The sequence below is a fragment of the Lemur catta genome, chromosome 23 (assembly GCF_020740605.2).
Source record: "Lemur catta isolate mLemCat1 chromosome 23, mLemCat1.pri, whole genome shotgun sequence".
NCBI lineage: Eukaryota > Metazoa > Chordata > Mammalia > Primates > Lemuridae > Lemur > Lemur catta.
In genome coordinates, this window is record NC_059150.1 from 20,438,312 (window position 1) to 20,456,112 (window position 17,801).

The window sequence follows — 17,801 nt, forward strand, 5'->3', positions numbered from 1 at the left end:
TTCAGAAATGTGTAGGTCCACGTCCCTGTTAAACTCGTTCCCCCCCTTAATAGTTACATGACTTTAGGCAAGTTACTTTATTTCTAGAATACATTTGGCAGATGTGGAAGCCATCTGCTCATCTGCTTTCCTTGAGGGAATAAAATGGGATGTTTTCAGAGTACATGAAGCTCTCCAAATAAAAGATACAGACATTACAAGAGAGGTTATTATGTGCAGAAGCAGAAACTTCATGTGCTAATAAATGTGTCTACTATGGTTTCCGTGAGCTCTTCTCATCAAGGAAGCTGATTTGGACAGTATAAATAGATACCAGTGGGTCTGCTTTGTAACAGAGATACTGACACAGGGGAACACAAAAATAGTAATGAGGGGAAGAAGAAAGCTGCAACAGGTAAATAAATTATTTATGTGTAAAGCTAGAGAAGCTTAGGTTGCAAACTGCACTTGAGTTTATATTTAAAATGTTTCACTTTATTTAATTGCAGCATATACATGATAAGGTTAGGCTAACTAAGTATTTGAATTTTATTTTACTAGTACAGTAGATGGGGATAACTTAGCTATGAGCAAAAAAAAAATAAAATAAAATAATTCATTAACTTCCCTTTAGCCCCTTGTATAATTTTATGTGTGTGTGTATATATGCACACATATATGTCTCCAAATAAACTATAACTTGGCCAAAGCTTTAAAATGAGGGTTTTTTTAAAGTAAAATATTCAATTTCCAAGAGAAGATTGAAGATTGCTGGTTCCATTTAACAAAATATAAATATTTTATATTTCTAACAATATAACAAAAAAATATTTTTTAATTATTAAAGGAATGAATGTATGAATGAATAAACTGGGTATGTATGAAGACACCGTGGTTGGTCCACAACATCCTTTCCTTTGTCTTTTCTCTCTCCCTCTCTTTCTAACCTACTATTCTACTATTCATCTCCTTCAGCCTCCTGATTCCACTCCAGGTTTAGTTTCCATCGCCACCTATCTTTGACCTCCGGGGTCCCATGGTTTAGCCATTTACTACCACAGTCAAGAATATCTTTCATTTTCTTACCGCTAAGGAAATCTTTCTTCAAAATCTGCCCAGCCAATCTCTAGCCGGGGACCAACCCACCCATCTGCCCACTTTCCTGGCTGCTGCTTGCTGGCTTCTAAAGCAGGACAGGAACATTGCAAAGCTGTGCGTTTGGCTCCGCTGAAAACAAATGGGCCCCACCAAACCTTTTCTTATCTCAACAAGAACTGCTTCTTCCACTTTTCGAAGCAGCCACTGCATCTTCACAGGTATCCCCAAACTCCCTTCTCCACCCTCCCTTTACTCTCAGAAGACTTCTTTTAGGAAAATAGAGATTTTGTAAGTCTCATTTCTCTCCTATCCACCTCTAAGTTTATCTCATCAACCACACTTTCCTCCTTCCTGCCTTTCTCCAAACGAAGACAATGCAATATTTTCTTCCAAATTGTCACCACATCAATTATGTCCTTTTTCTTGGATCATCATTGTCTTCCTCTCCACTAGCTTCTTCCCACAAGTGTGCTCAAGTCCTGAAGAAGAAAAAAAATTATGCATCTACCTCTCAGGCAACTGCCCTCTTTTTTTCCCTTCACCATCAAACCTTTTGAAACAATATCCTAAATCCACTGTTCCTGGATTCATCACCTCTCTCTGCTTCTTAATAAGCCACTCTCCATCTCAGAAACGCAACTCCACTGCACAGGCTGTACAGACAAATGACTCCCACTTGTGTCCGCCCTCCCATCCTCTGCTGAGCCCCTGCCATGTATTTCCCACCGGCTCCTGCTAAAAAACCCCACATGGAAGTCCTGGCAGGCACTTCAAACTTGCTGGCCTCTCTCAGTTAGCAGATTCACCATCACCTGGCTGCCTGCAGTAGAAACTGCAGAATCATCTTTTACTCTTTCTCTTCCTTTTGGAGGAGTCACCAAATCCTGCCCATTTGGCCTTGGGAATCTCTCTCCAAAGCAGCCTCGCCACCAATGATTGGTTCAGGCCCTCATCTCTTGCAAGAACAATCACTGCCATGAGCTCCTAACTTGTCTCCTGCCTCTGACCCCTTGCAAATCTGCTCTTCACACAACCAGCAAAGGTAACAGTGATCAGGTAACTAACTGACCAGGTCCCTCCTCTAATAAAAAACAAAACAAAACAAAAAAACACCTTGGGCTCTTCCAGGCTCTTCTCAAGGCGGCCCCAGCCCAGCTCTCCAGCTTCTCCTCTGCCCACAGAGCATGGCGTGCACTGGCCAAGTCACAGCATGTCCCCGCCGTGGCTGAGCACGGCACGTCTCTAACCTTCTGAGACAAGTGGAAAAACAAAACAGACTCAAATTTACTTTGGGAATAATTTGAAAAGAGAGACCCTTAAGAAGAAAGGAAATGAGCTACTCTGTCATCTGTGGTGCTTTGGACTCGTCTATGTTTGGGCAGTGGTGACAGGTGGGGGGTGAAAAGCACTAACTCCCCCAGTGGGGGGGGTTCTGTAAACATCCCAGGGACCAGGACAAAACACGTGTGACTGTGCAATGCCTTCTGTGAGTCAGAGGCTCTTTCATAGTCTCCAGATAAATAAGTAAACAAAACAAACCCGAAATAATAATGAAAAATACTGAAAATTTTTTTAACTCACATACACTGAAAAATAATCTCCACGCTGAAGAAATTTCCGTTCGAGGGGAAAGAGATGAAAAGTCTTTCTCAATCAATTACCCAGGAAGAGAAAGAAAAAATATATCTGAGTTGGCATGACTTTAAATAAGTAAGACCTGCCAGCCAAAATCAGGGAAATGAATGGACAGGAAATGAGGCAAACGTTAAAGAGGAAGTGGTTTTGAGCCTCCACCTGGAGGACCCTGAGGAGCAGGAACCCCACACGATGTGTAAAAATAGAAAATCAAGAGTCTCATCTCAAGAAAGGAACTCAGAGCCCATGACTAGATTATCACAAAGATATGACGTATATTCAGTTAATCCTTTACGGCTATTTGAAGAGTCTATAAGAAGACACATAATGGTTGACACATAATTATACACGTTTATAGGATACAGAGTGATATTACTGATCAAATCAGGGTAATCAGCAAATTCATCACCTCAAACATTTATCATTTCTTTGTGTTGGGAACATTCAAAAATGTCTCTTTCAGATATTTGAAAGTATACGATAAATTATTGTTAACTATATTCACTCTACAGTGCTATGAAACTCTAGAATTTTTTCTTCTTATCTAGCTGTAATTTTGTATCCTTCCACTAGCCTCTCCCCATCCCTCCCACTCCACCCTACCCTTCCTCGCCTCTAGTAACCACTACTCTACCTTCTACTTCTGTGACATCAACTTTTTTAGTTTCCACAAACGAGCAAGAACATGCAGTATTTATGAGATGTGTTAATTATTATAAAATTTAGTGGCTTATCTACTGCTTTAAAGGCATTATATAGAAGTTGGAACAAATAAAAAGTTTCTCCCACCAAAGAGAAATTTATTTTCTGATTTAATTATGCATAATAAAGTGTAAAAAAAGCAGTAAGATCAGGGAAGTAAAGCATGGTATATTTTAAATTGAATTATAAAATTAAAAATATATTTGTAAAACAGACCTAACATGTAAAAATGTATCATAAAGGTAAGCAAAAACAACAAAAAAGTGAACATAGACTTTTATAGAGAGGGAGATGACAAAGAAGTAGAAAAAACAAAACCAGCCGAGCAGAGAAAAAAGAATGGAAGGAAATATACCAACATAACAGTGATTATCATTGGGGAATAGGCCCATGGATAAATTTTTTTTTTCTATTTTGATAAAGGGCTATGTTTTGTAGACATTGTATTTTAAAATGGATAAGAAATAAATTTTCTCCAAAGAAACAGTATAAAGTAATGACCTGCTTAGAGAGCACACAATTATTTGCCCAAATCACACTATTACATATCATTAAATTAGTATTTAAAAATCAACACAAATGGGTGGCCTATCAACTGCCAAAGCATGGCAAAATCAATCCAATAATTTCAAGAGCAGTTATAATCAATAATAATCTCCAAAATAGCATCAATTCTGCCATCATTTTCAAGAATACTGAGATGATTGACATAAGTGATCGATTTATCTAAATTATGATTCTGGGCTCTGGTTATTTTAAGCATGTAGTCCCAATTTTAAAGAACCAGTGATTGTATAATAATACCAATTTGGACTCATTTGTTTCTCTTCTCATTTTTGCTTTTACATTTTGATTACAACACATAACACTTTTGAAATACATTAAATGCTCATTATACGTACATCAGTAAGTAGATGGGAGTGGAAGTGGAGCAACAGCTCTCCCACTGCTCCACCTCGTCCATTACCTTTTGCATCCCTTCGTTTCCATGTGCATGGACGCACACCCACCCTCGCACCCCTGCTCCCCAGCCCACTCTACCTCCACACATGCAAACGATTGTGATATAAGTGAAAAAAGAACCCAAATATACTGGGAAATATAATAAGCATGTAAAATACAGTTACTGAGTCATTTTTCTTAACAGTTTCATTCCATTTGGCTTCTGATTAAAACAATAATTTCTGTCCTCATCTATATGATTCTGGTATCATGGTTTGTCCATAGAAACTCCCTTGCTTGGAATTCCAGCCACTCCTTTTCTAAATCCCAAAATAGTTTCTCTTATCAGTGTTATTGAAGTATCATTTGCATACAAAAAAATTCACCAAGTGTAAGAGTGAAATTATGTGAGTCGTGAAAAATGTTTATAATTGTACAACTACCACAGGATCACGATACAAAATATTTTTATCACACCAAAAACCCAATTAAAAAAAAAACCCGGCCGGGCGTGGTGGCTCACGCCTGTAATCCTAGCACTCTGGGAGGCCGAGGCGGGTGGATCGCTCAAGGTCAGGAGTTCGAGACCAGCCTGAGCAAGAGTGAGACCCCGTCTCTACTAAAAATAGAAATAAATTATCTGGACAGCTAAAAATATATATAGAAAAAATTAGCCGGGCGTGGTGGCGCATGCCTGTAGTCCCAGCTACTCGGGAGGCTGAGGCAGTAGGATCCCTTGAGCCCAGGAGTTTGAGGTTGCTGTGAGCTAGGCTGATGCCACGGCACTCACTCTAGCCAGGGCAACAAAGCAACACTCTGTCTCAAAAAAAAAAAAAAAACCCAGTTCAGATCATATAACACATAATCACTTTTATTCCCATAAAATCATAGTATTTTAAATGATTCCAAACAATGTTGTCCTTTGACTTACTATGTGAGATTTAGTAAGCCTGGTTTTCTAAAAGTTTGAAAGGAAGGTCTATAGCACTTATTTTTTTTGTAAATAGCAACTTCCTGGGATGGTATTTTTCACCTCAAAAAAATAATATAAATTTTAAGACACTCAGTTTTTAAGAAATAAAGCTCACTGTGTAAGAATTTCCCTCTGGAAGTATGTCTCTTTTTCTCCACCAACTGGGTTGCACATTTAAATTTAAATTTTGGTCTTTCCTTAATATAACAATAAAACAAGGACTGGCTAATTGTGTAAGCTCCACAAATACAGAGTCAAAAATGTTAAGGCATGTACCTGATAGATTAAATTTCCATTAAATGCTAATAGGAAGATTTGTCTAACTTGTACTGAATATTGTGCTTGATGCTGTCAACATTATCACGTTTCATCATCTAACCAACCGTAGGACTGCACTCAGCACCTTGGAACAGAAGCAACCCTGTTGAGATGGTAATAGGAGTAATACCAAGAACAGGAATCAAGAACCCTTCTACCCCAAAAGGCTTCCAAAGGATCACTATATCCAGCTCCAAGCTGAAGTTGCCCTGTTCGCGTTCCAATGACCTTGGCCTCCAGAAACAAAAGCAACCAGTGTGTTTACCTTCCACGTCTTTCCTGAGCTTTTCTTTATCCCCTTTCACGACTTCCTACTCAGTGTTTCTTTTCCCAATAAGTGACTGGAGAGAAATGGATAGGGTAAAACTCAAATCTCTCCATCTTGCAAATTATCAGCAATGAAATGAAATAAGTCTTCAGAGATTAAACTCTAGGTACACTGCTGAGAGGAAAGTTTGAAATCTGCTCAATTCAGAGTGAAGGCTGCCAAAACATACATAGACGTATCTATCAACCTTCAGCCTGGCAGAGGAGGTGACTGACAGTTTGATTTCTCCTGGCAGATTTCCCACACATCTATTTGTAGCGCATACTCCACAGCACAGGGACGACTGAAATGAGCATGCTCGAAGAGATAAGAACGAAACTGACTCAAAGAAGGTAAGTTATGCGATTTCAATGATTTCTACATATCATTTCTTGTGTGCATATGAAAAGATATGATTTATGAAATGTGGACCGTCAAGAAGTAAAGCAGAGAAGAAAATCACAAAATCATCCATTAAATAAACTCCTAACTGGCACATGGCATGGGTGGAAGGGAGCAAGGGCAAATATGACTATGTTGTCTCTATAAATAATCACACAATCACTAACTTGGGAAACAGAGTTTAGGTGCATGGATGCTCAGTGCATGAGCCTCCCTTCCTGCAGAGCCCTTTGGTAAGATGACCATGGTCACTAAAGGTACGTTATGGTTTTAGGATACGTTTTAGTGCACACCAGGAAACCAGAGCCGTAAAGGGATGTGGTTCAACCAATTTAGTCTTTAGTGATAAAGGAAACACTTAAGCAAGAGGCAGACTGGTCTGTGGGTACGTTTTAAGGAGAGTGTATTTCATTGTTTCTAAAATGCTCATTTTCTTCACATTTCAACATCTCTAATTGGGAGTGTGTCTTATAATCAACAGGGTCTTATAACCGCCTCCACCAGCTGCTATATACACGTGCAATCTTGACCATAGCTGTTCAGAGTGTTGTCACTTTAACTGAGCTTTCTTTATAGTTAGTGCTGAATTTAATTGCCATTTTACATATCTCTAAAAAATTACGCTGATTAAACACTGAAATAACAAATTATTGTCTAAGTAGAAAAGGCATGGAGACGAATTTGTAGGATAAATTTGATATTTGTGGAATAAATATTTTTCTTTGGAAGGATGATCACAATTTCTTATTTTATTGAAAAGCAACAATTAATTGTTTTATGGGATCTAAACAAGAGGCAAATGAAGTTGAGTTGCATTTGCTACACAAATGTGTGCCAAAGGATTGTCTTATCTCATGCTAAGCAATGTAAAACAGCAGAAGAAAATGCCAAATATCTCAGAAGAGATGCAAAAAATGTCAAAGCAATGAGAAGCCAAAATGACCAACTCATGTGCAGTGCAGGACAATCACTAAACACAATTGACAGCACTTTTTTTCTTAAATGTAGTGGTGTACTGACAATTGAGGTCATATTTCAGTCAATGAAATACCAGGGTGTCTTTGGCACCCTCTCCATAGTTTTCCCTTCCTTCAGATACTTCATACACTCCCCAGCTATTTCTGCACATTAGTGTTACCTCTCTTAGGGATACTAATATTTGAAATATCATATCTAATTATGAAATGAGTTATGTGCAAGGCTGGTTCAAGCTGTAAAACTGTTCTGTATTATTCCTTAAAATCATCTAGAACACATAGAAAATCATAGGTTCAAATATATTTGACTCTTTTATTGGTAGCTATAAACAGAGTGCCAATTCATCTAAAAATCATAAATTCTCTTGCATATTTGGCTACTTTGATTTGAACTTTATGATTTTTTTAAAAGATTAAAAGCTATTAATAGTGTTTAGCATTGTATTTAAGAAAGACAAGATTTGGGCATAAACAAAGAAAAACTTGTCTTCCTCTCTATTCCTCCTTAGTGCCAATCTCTTTTATCTGTTTTCTTTAGCATGTGGAAAAATTATCCCTTCATCCCTACGAATGACTGCCTACAACAAAAAAGAGAAACACAACAGATGGTGATTATAATGGTAAACTCTCAACAACCCAGAAAAATGACAAAAAACTCCCGCCCCCAGAATTTGGCTAGAGACAGAGAAATTAAAGAGCAACGAGACAGAATTAAGCACAAGCTCCCAGTCTAACATCAAAAACCCTCTCAATACTCTCATGATACTCCCAGCTTACATTTCACTCTTACTTCTACTACGTCCCTGTGCTCCTGTCGAACTAGAATACTGTTCTGCCACGTGACCTGTGCCTTCCTGTCCATGCGGTGTCCCTGCCTGGAATGCCCTTTCTCCAAGTCCAACCCAGTCCTTCACAATCCTACCCATCCTTCAAAGCCTATTCATTCAAATTATATTAAGCAGAGTCTATGTATAAAATACTGGGGATAGAAAAAGAAATTCAGAGGGTCCCTGCCCTAGAATACACCAATCTGACCTATCTTAAATGTTACAATCTGCAAAGCCCTTTTGGATCCACTCAGCCACCTGTGATCTCTCCTTCCTTTGAATATCCTCCTCTGGTATTTAAGAATCTCTGACTGACCTCCTGCTATGAACGAGGGATAATGCTGGGCACTTTCCCATACATTTACATCACTTAATCCACACCACATATTCACAAATAGGGTCTCCATAGGCCCACTGTGCAAGTCAGAAGACTGATGCACATAAATGCACATTCATGGCAATGCTTGATTAGGGACCAGAACCTAGGTCTATTGACTTTTGTATCTGGGGCTATTTCCATCAATATTTCAGCAGCACCCACTTAATATTATTATTATTTGTATGGTTATCTTACTTTATTATAATGAAAGTTTAAAACAAGAATTAAATCTTAGTCTAACACACAGTTTGAACACTCGCTATAGGAATATCTGGTTTATAGCAGGTGCTCAAAGAATGTTTAGTCAGGAAGTTGTGTTCCAAGTATTCTGGTGAATGGCAGCGCTGGTTCATAATCATGGGGGTCTGAGAACCAACTGACCTCCCTGGCATTGTGCGAAATGTGGACATATAATCCTCATTGGGGCCGGGCGCGGTGGCTCACGCCTGTAATCCTAGCACTCTGGGAGGCCGAGGCGGGTGGATCGCTCAAGGTCAGGAGTTCGAGACCAGCCTGAGCAAGAGTGAGACCCCATCTCTACTAAAAATAGAAAGAAATTATCTGGCCAACTAAAATATATATAGCAAAAATTAGCTGGGCATGGTGGCGCATGCCTGTAGTCCCAGCTACTCGGGAGGCTGAGGCAGTAGGATCGCTTAAGCCCAGGAGTTTGAGGTTGCTGTGAGCTAGGCTAACGCCACGGCACTCACTCTAGCCCGGGCAAAAAAGCGAGACGCTGTCTCAAAAAAAAAAAAAAAAAAAAAAAAAAATCCTCATTGGAAGTTGGGATAGAGGGAAGACGAGAGCTGTGAAGGATCTCAGAAGGTATATGGGAAATCATGGGTTCAAGAAAGGAGCAATAATCGGTGATGACCTGATTGAGACTGGAAGGTCTAAAGCAAGCAACACTTAATACATAGAAAAGAAAAAAATGTGAAAATGGGAATGAAATTTGCAAGAATTCAGACTGGCTCGATCAAGCTCTGTTCACAATTCTGGGTGAAACATAGGTAAAGCTTATTTGGGTAAATTCCGAGGTCTGAATCCAGGGACTTAGGTGGAATCAAGAGTTATTTATTACTTTTTTTTAAGCTTTGACCTGGGATCCAAAATGAAAAACAAACCCCCTTCTCCAGGAACTTATGTAGCTGAGAGAGAGCTCAAGTTGAATATAACGGTAGAAGGTGGTCCCATGGTAGAAAGGGCCTCTGTCTCATGGATGAAGGCAAATGCAGACGAGTCACAGGATTTCAGAATTGGAAGGAGCCACAGCTATAATCTAATCCAACCCATTCTTATGATAGATGCAAAAACAGGGGAGAGCTAAGAGTCTATCTGAAGGTTTACACGTATGGTAAACTAATTAAGTAACATGAGCTCGCCCACTCAGAACTGACCTCATCCAAATATAGCTGTGTTCCCAGATTCCACCAGCAGTCAGTGAAAGCCACACATGTGTGGAAGGAGCACACATGTGCTCTGCTGAACCATGGTGGATGCTGGAATCAGAGGACCCTGAGAAAGAAAAGAACAGGCGAGCTCACAAATTCCAGGAACGTAGTTTAGAGGCAGACGGTCTCCCTGGTTTTGATCCCCCGGAGAGTGAAAGTAGAACGCTTTCCGAGGGCAGTGGGGATGGAGGGCCGCCCAAAGGAGCTCTCTGTTGGGGCTCGTATTTCTCATACTCCCATGTTGCCTCCTGGTTTGTATTGGTTTCCTGTGGCTGCCGTAACTAATTACCACAAACTTGGTTGTTTAAAATAACAAACTTATTCTACAGTTCTGGAGGCCAGAAGTTTAAATAGAATCACTGGGATGAAACCAAGGTATCAGCAGGCGCACCCTCCCTCTAGCAGGGCCACACTCCCTCCAGACTCTCTAGGGGCGAATCTGTGCCTTGCCTCTTCCGGCTTTGGTGGCTGCTGGCACGCCTCAGCTTGTGGCCGCAGCAGTCCACGTTGCCTTGGTCTTCACATGGCCATCTCCTGTGTGTGTGCGTGCGTCTAGCCTCCCTCTGCCTTTCTCCTATAAAGATATATTTAATGATTGCATTTAATCGCCTCACCTCAAGACCTTTAGCTCAATCACGTTTGCAAAGACCCTTTTTCCAAATAAGGTAGCATTTACAGGTTCCAGGGATTACGACCTGATATCTTTGGGGAACATTCTTCAACCTACTACCCCACATTCATAAAATTCATCCCTATGATTAACATAAAGATACTTCCAAATAAAGAAACCAAGGATCTTGTATGAAGCCACACGCCAAGACTCTTCTCTGTCCTAGCCCTTTTCTTCTTACGCAGGGCCATTTCTTTCTCTTTATAAAGAATTAACTGTAAGTTCATCGAAGGAAGCAATAAATATTAGGCAATACAAACTACCTAGGTATTCATTCCTGATGTCTGTTGGGAGCTGATTTTCTTTTTTTTCTAAAGGCAGGGTCTTGCTATCTAGTCCAGGCTGGGTGGGCTGCAGCGTCTATTCACAGGCGCTACTGATCAGGAACAGAGTTTTGACCTGCTCCATTTTGGACCTGGGCCGGTTCACCCCTCCCTGGGCAGCCTGGTGATGCCCCACTCCAAGAGGTCCCCATATTGAGCCAAACTTAGTGCAGACACCAGACTGGCATAGCGCCCTACAGCCCAGAACTCCTGGGCTCAAGCTATCCTCCTGCCTCAGCCTCCTGAGTAGCCGGGACTACAGGTGCAAATGACCAGGTCCAGTTGTTAATAGCTGATTTTCAAATCATTCCTAAGATGGTTCTGGAGGTCACACAGCTTCTACTGACCCACTAGAACCCTGCTACTCCAGAAAGTGGCACTCAGGACTTCTCTCCTCTCAGCACCACCACACAGAAAAGGCCCAGTTATAGTATCCCCTTGCAGACAGGTGAAGTTTGTCTATTGTTTGGTTCATCCATTATCTCAATAACTATTTCTTAACTACCTCTAATGAGCCAGACACTGTGCTAGTCTTTGGAGACACAGATGAAAGGTGGGGCTGACGCCTTCGGGGAGCGGCAGAAGTGGAGAACGGCAAACACAGTAAACGTGACAGACGTCACAATAAAAGGAAACACAGGTGCTGGGGGAAGCTAAAGCAGTGGAGCAACACATTGAGGAGTGAGTCAGGTTCTAGAAACAGAAAGACCTGAGTTCAAATCCTAGCTGACCACTTAGTTCCTTACTGCATGACCTTTAGCAAATTACTTAAGCTCTTTGAGCTTCGCTTTTCTTACCTGCAAAGTGGAGACAAACACCGCCCACGTTAAACAGCTATGTGAGAACTAAATAGTATAACACAGGTAAAGCACTTGGCACGGTGCAGCTTCAAGGAGTAGCCAAGTCTGCCTGAGGGCTGGGGAAGCTTGGCAGAGAGGTCAGGCTGGAACTGAGGTAAGGCCGGCGGGTAGAGCTTTGTCAGGCCCGTAAGGCAAAGGCTGAAAGCAGGGGGTGACTGGAAAGAAGGTCACAAGATGAGGCTGGAGAGGTGACCAGCAATCGGTCACGGAAATTAACAGGCAGCCACTGCAGACCTTCAGTGGGGAAGTGACATGCTCGGATTTACGCAGATGTGTCAAGGATGGTTTGGGGAACACAAAAAGATTAGAGTTAGGGAGATCAGTTACGATTTGGTGCATAATCCTGACAAAAGTTCACAACAGCTTGAAGTTAAGCAGTGACATGGAACCGAATAGGAGAGGAGAACTATTAAAGGCATTTTGGAGTTAGGATTTACTATTTAGCGGTGGGTTGTCTGCAGCAGCTGATGGGAAGGAAACAGACAGGGAGGGCTCCAAGATTCTCAAGTCAAATCTGCATCATCTCAGAAGTAAGAGAATCAGTCTTCCCTCCCTCCCTCCTTCCTTCCTTCCTTCCTTTATTCTTTTTCTCTCCTTCTCTCTCTCTCTTTGCCCTCTCTGTTTTCTTTCTTTCTTTCTAATAAAATCAAATCTTTCTTTGCGAATCAAAGAAGAAATTCAAACTGGGACAGGAATACAAAAGTATGTTGGACATATTTTTCAGCTTTCAAGTGGTTGTTTTGACATCATGCAGCCACTATAAATGTATTTTTAAATCCTGTTAAGCTTCCTATTCAGAAGATTTAATGATTCTAACGGAGCTCTCAAGTTAAAGCATACTTCTCACTAATAAGAAATCATCGAGTGCTCAAAGAGCTTAATGCCAAATATTAATAAAACATTAAAGGTAGAATTTTAGAGTTTGCCCCAATAATCATGACCGACATGCCACGGCCAGTGTTAAACCACATCTTTAAAAGCTTGCTGCAGAAGCTAAACTGAGTTACGTGGGCTGGGTTATGTTAGCACACATCCATTGGCTAATTTACTCCTGAAGCAAATTGATTAGCATCCCATCTGGCAAGGACTATGCATTATTTTAACATACTCTTCTGAGACTTTAGCTTGCCTTGCCCTGATGAACATTCATTCAACCTTTCATACATGTGTATTGAGTTGCAATTATATGCAACTGTCCCAGAAACTGTAGAATTATTAATATAAACGAGAACACGGTTTGGTGCCAAGGCAAAGGTGAGATCCAGCAGGTTCAGAACAAAGCAGAACGCAGTGGATCCCACACAGGAGGCTTCTCATGGAGGCCCCTTTGCCAAAAATGCCTGCCTGCCTGCCTGCCCACCTACCTGCCTTCTTTCCTTTCTCCTTCTCCTGGTCTCAATTCAAACGTTATTTCCTTTAAGAAGCCTTCTCTTTTTAGGCAGAATTTAAAGTTTCCTTTTTGGAATTCACAAAGCCCCTTCTGAACACATTTTTAATGCATTTATCACATAATATTTAAGAATGACTGCCTGGTTTTAAGTGCCCACTTTGCCACTTGTCATCCGAAGACTTTGGGCAAGTTACACTTTTCTGCGCTGATTTCCTCATCTAGGAAATGGAGATAGTGATACCCACAGAACTGGCTATGATCACACGGAGCAGGTTCTATCAAGGGCTCAGCACCAACCTACCAGTGTCAGTGCTCAACAGGTGCTAGCCACGACGATTATCATTACATACTTAGAGCTCTGTCTCCCGCTCTAGACTGCAAAGCTCTGGTGGGTAGGGACACATCCATCTTTATATCTCCAGACTCTGGCACAGCACTTGGAAAATGTTGAATACATTAAAATTTTCAGTGGCCACTATCTTGTTCTGGAAGTGTCTCTGAGAAGATCCTCTGGAGAAAATATCCAATTAGTAGATGATGATTCCGAATTTAAGCTCAGAAGAAAATCATCCACAAGGAAGGATAGATTTGAGAGTTGTGTACAGTAGTGATATCAAGAGATAGACCATAGAGATAGAAGGAGAGAGAAAGAGAAGATACAGCTTAGAGTAATCTCACTTTTCCCAATTTGGAGAAGAAAGAAAAACCAAGGACGGTACAAGAGGAGAGTTTGTCCGGTTGGCTAGGGAGAAGGGAAAACCACAGGGCATCCTTGTCCACGGACCCCACAGGAAAAAAAGAGATTCAGATGAAAGCAGTTTTCTCAATAGTGGCAAATATTGGAGAAGAGGAGAAGGCAGACTGAGAAAGATGTATGGATTCATGAATAGAGGTCACTGCTACTATGACACTGGTGGTTTTAGCAGACAAGTGAAGGCAGAGACAAGAGTACAGGGTTGTAAGGACTGAGAATGAAAGTGTTAAATATAAAATCCTACTCTTGAAAACAAGTTGAGGGTGAAGGAAAGGAGAGAGCCCTCCCAGGGGACACCAGCTCAAACCATCAAAGGGATTTCTTGGTGGTGGAGGGTGGAAGCAGAGACAATGGTGTGTGTGAAGTGGGAAAAACTTTATCCTGTTTCCAGGATGAAGAGAAGAAACCAGTGAGGAAGCAAAGTCTCTGGATCCAGAGTAAGAGGGGAGGGAGGAAGCGGCCAGGTCCTGGGCTGAATTGGGATTACGGGGCCACACCCCTTGCCCTGGGTAGTGCCTATTCAGAGACCATGCTGGCAAGAGACCTCGGCAGCCAAAGCCCCTGGATTGCAGAACTGTGGCTGGACCTCAAGGCTAAATAAGAATCTCCGCATCCACTGCAAGACACACCAAGGTTTGAAGAAATCGGGGATCTTGGATGGCAGCGAGAAAGCATTATAGTGAATAAATTTCCCCAAATAACTTTAGCAGGCCTGTCAGTAACTTGGAACTTTTTAAATTTTTCAAATTGTGTAATATCACAGACTTCCCTCGATAGCACTCAGCGGCGAGTGGCTTTAAAACATAGGAAAGAAAACAATTTATGATTCGTTGCATTTAAATGCTTTTTTGATGGAATCACAGTGATGAATACATAGTACCTTAATTTAGTGTAATTTAATATACCATAATTTATTTTGGTAAGGGGCAGACGAGAGGACTACTATTGTCTTAAAACCTTCTGATAATAATATGATTCTTATGAACTTACTATTAAAGCAGGCATTTGGCAAGAAAGTTAAGAAAATCAGTTGTATAATAATTTTTTGTAAAACTTTTCTCATTTGTCCTGTGAGTAAAAACATATTCTGCATTCTCAGTTAATAGAAGAAATAGATAATCTTTGTTGAAATGTGAGGAGGCCCTTTCTGTTTCTGAGTGGAAATGATATGGTGAAATCCTCCACATTTCGTCACTCATTCTGCGTGAGATGCGGTTGAATAGACCGACTTCCTACATTGCCTGGCTGTGAAAAGGACAACATGCTGCAAACAGGTACAGCAGAAAAGTCATCCAGACACACTGGAGTTTATCCTTTCTTATATCCCAATTATTTTCTGATTCACATTGTGGGAAAAGTTGATGTACATTGTACTGATTCTAAACATGACTTAGAACAATACCCAAACCACTCAGGGATTCAGCAAACAGAGGAAGGAGGAAAAGGAAAGGGGAGAGTATGAAGAAAGGAGAGGAGAAATTGAGGCAAGTAAACTAAAGCCAATTGAAGCTATTTGGCATTCCTTTCCCTCTCAACTCCAACAAGTGTAATTCTAAATTAGAAAAGTTAAACATCTCAAATGTCAGTACTTTCATTTAAAGAACGTGGGAGAGATCCGTGGATCTCCTGAATTCAGATCCCCGGGGGTGGGCGGGGGGAGCGTGGCACCTATATCTTGCAATACTCATCGCTTTACTCTGGTTACTAAAAACCAATTAGAAGTGCTTCCCACACTAAATAACATCACAGACTGGTGTCTGTTGTCGTGTTCCTGCAACATTTCCAGAGATGCAGATACAAATGGGCTTAAACAACAGGTCACCTGCTCAGAGATTGCTCATGTTTGCCCTAATGTGTAATAAATTCTTCAACCACTCATTCTGTAGCTCTGACCTCACACGTAATTCAGGTATGGTCTCCCCAATTCTCCTTAAGAAACAAGTTGTGTGAACGTATCAGTGGCATCTTGAATGGTGTCTCTGGGACCTGGATCAGTAAGGAGGGGCAAGCCTGTAGTTGAAGTTTTTGAGGTTACATCTCAGTTGATGGAGTCAGTTGCTCTAACAGAGAAGTGCAGAGAGCAGGTGAGCCTCCCACAAGAAGGGTGTTCACAGTTCTCAGGAAAAGAGGGAAGTTTTTAACCATAGGGAAGGATATGGAGACAGCTCAAAGATAGGTGATTTTAAAATAGAGGACTGGTCTTGATTCAACTTCCCACAGCTCATAAATGATAACAGACACTACATTAAGACATGCATGGCCAGGCATGGTGGCTCACGCCCCTAATCCCAGCACTTTGGGAAGCCAAGGCAGGAGGATTGCTTGAGGCCAGAAGATGGAGACCAGCCTGACCAACATGGCGAGATCCCGTCTCTACAAAAAATAGAAAAATTAGGTGGGCATGGTGGCACACTCCTGTAGTCCCAGCTATTCATGACGCTGAGGCAGGAGGATCACTTGAGCCCAGGAGTTCGAGGTTGCTGTGAGCTATGATGACCACACACTCTAGCCCCAGAAACAGAGCGAGTCCTTGTCTCAAAAAAAAAAAAAGACAAAGTAGAATATTATAATAGTATAATAGTGCCTACAGTTTAAAAAAAATTAAGTAGACAATTTAAAGTTTACTGAGGTCCCTGAGTTATTATTTACTCAAATACACACAAATTATTGACAATAGAATACTTTCTCAGAGAGCCAATAGAGTTCCTAATGAAAGCTGTATGGGCCAAGAAATACAATAATAAACTATCAGAAAAAGAACTTAGTAATTATTGTATCTTTGCACTTCCTATGTGCATGAAAGTTATGTTTTCTTTTCTTTTTTTTTTTTACTTCATTTAGCTGTTTTCAATTTAAAAGAGGAGATGCATTCTGCAGGTTATAAAATACAAAAACACTTGGCTTTGGAGCAAATCTCTAGCACAGCAGGAAGAACACAAATGAAATCAATAGAAGCCTTGAATTTCATCACCTGTTTGAAAAGGAAATCTTTACAATTACATTTAAAGGGAAAACTTTAATCTTAGATACATGTGCAGCAGAAATGTGGCGAGAGCTGCTGTTTTTAAAAGAATTGCGTTTCTCCCAGACGCTGTGTACGGGTGCACCCTACTCACTGCCCACACTCAGCACAGCGGTAATGGCTGGTGGGAGCAGTCTCTCACCCCCAAACTGTGACTCAGCACTGCCAGCACTGCCAGCCCCCATAACTGGTCACAGCGAGTATGACAAAGCCACCTCCATGGCACTCGAAAATCAACAATGTTTCAGAAAAATCCTCAACCCAGAAGAGGAAGAAGTACCAGGCAAAGATAAGAGCATCAGTGAGAATGTGAGCCAAGTGTTTTGCTTATTTTGGAATGATCTAAGATGTCTATAGAAATGTGATAGACAGTTTTGTGACCTAAGATGCCTATAAAAATGGTTCAGTTTGGGTCATAGGCCCCTGCTAAAAGCTTTGGATACCAGAAAAATGTATGTAGACACAAAATGCTGCCACTTCGAATTCCCTGACCTCGAGTCAAGACATTGTGATTTAGATGTCTGTGAAGAATCCTTCTGAAGCCGGCAAGCCTGAGGCTCCCAGTTTCAAAATTAGATCAGAATTAATTCCATGGGAAGCCCGCACCGGCCACAAATGGAAGCACAATGGGCTTGGCCTGAAAGAATAAAGGAAAAAAGGAGAGATGCTTTAATTCAGACTTAAATTCAATTTTTAAAATGATAATTACTTGGTATTAACGTAAGCACCTGACTGCTGCAGCTTTAATATACCAATGCATCAATGCCATTTCTTAGACAGAAGTTTCTATTT

The 17,801-nt window shown here is 41.0% G+C and overlaps 1 protein-coding gene across 1 annotated transcript in view; it reads right to left on the reverse strand.

Annotated features, from left to right (window-relative positions):
- Positions 1-17,801, reverse strand: part of NIBAN1 (niban apoptosis regulator 1) — a 132,539-nt gene that overhangs the window by 88,953 nt on the left and 25,785 nt on the right. The gene's annotated exons all lie outside the window — the stretch shown is intronic.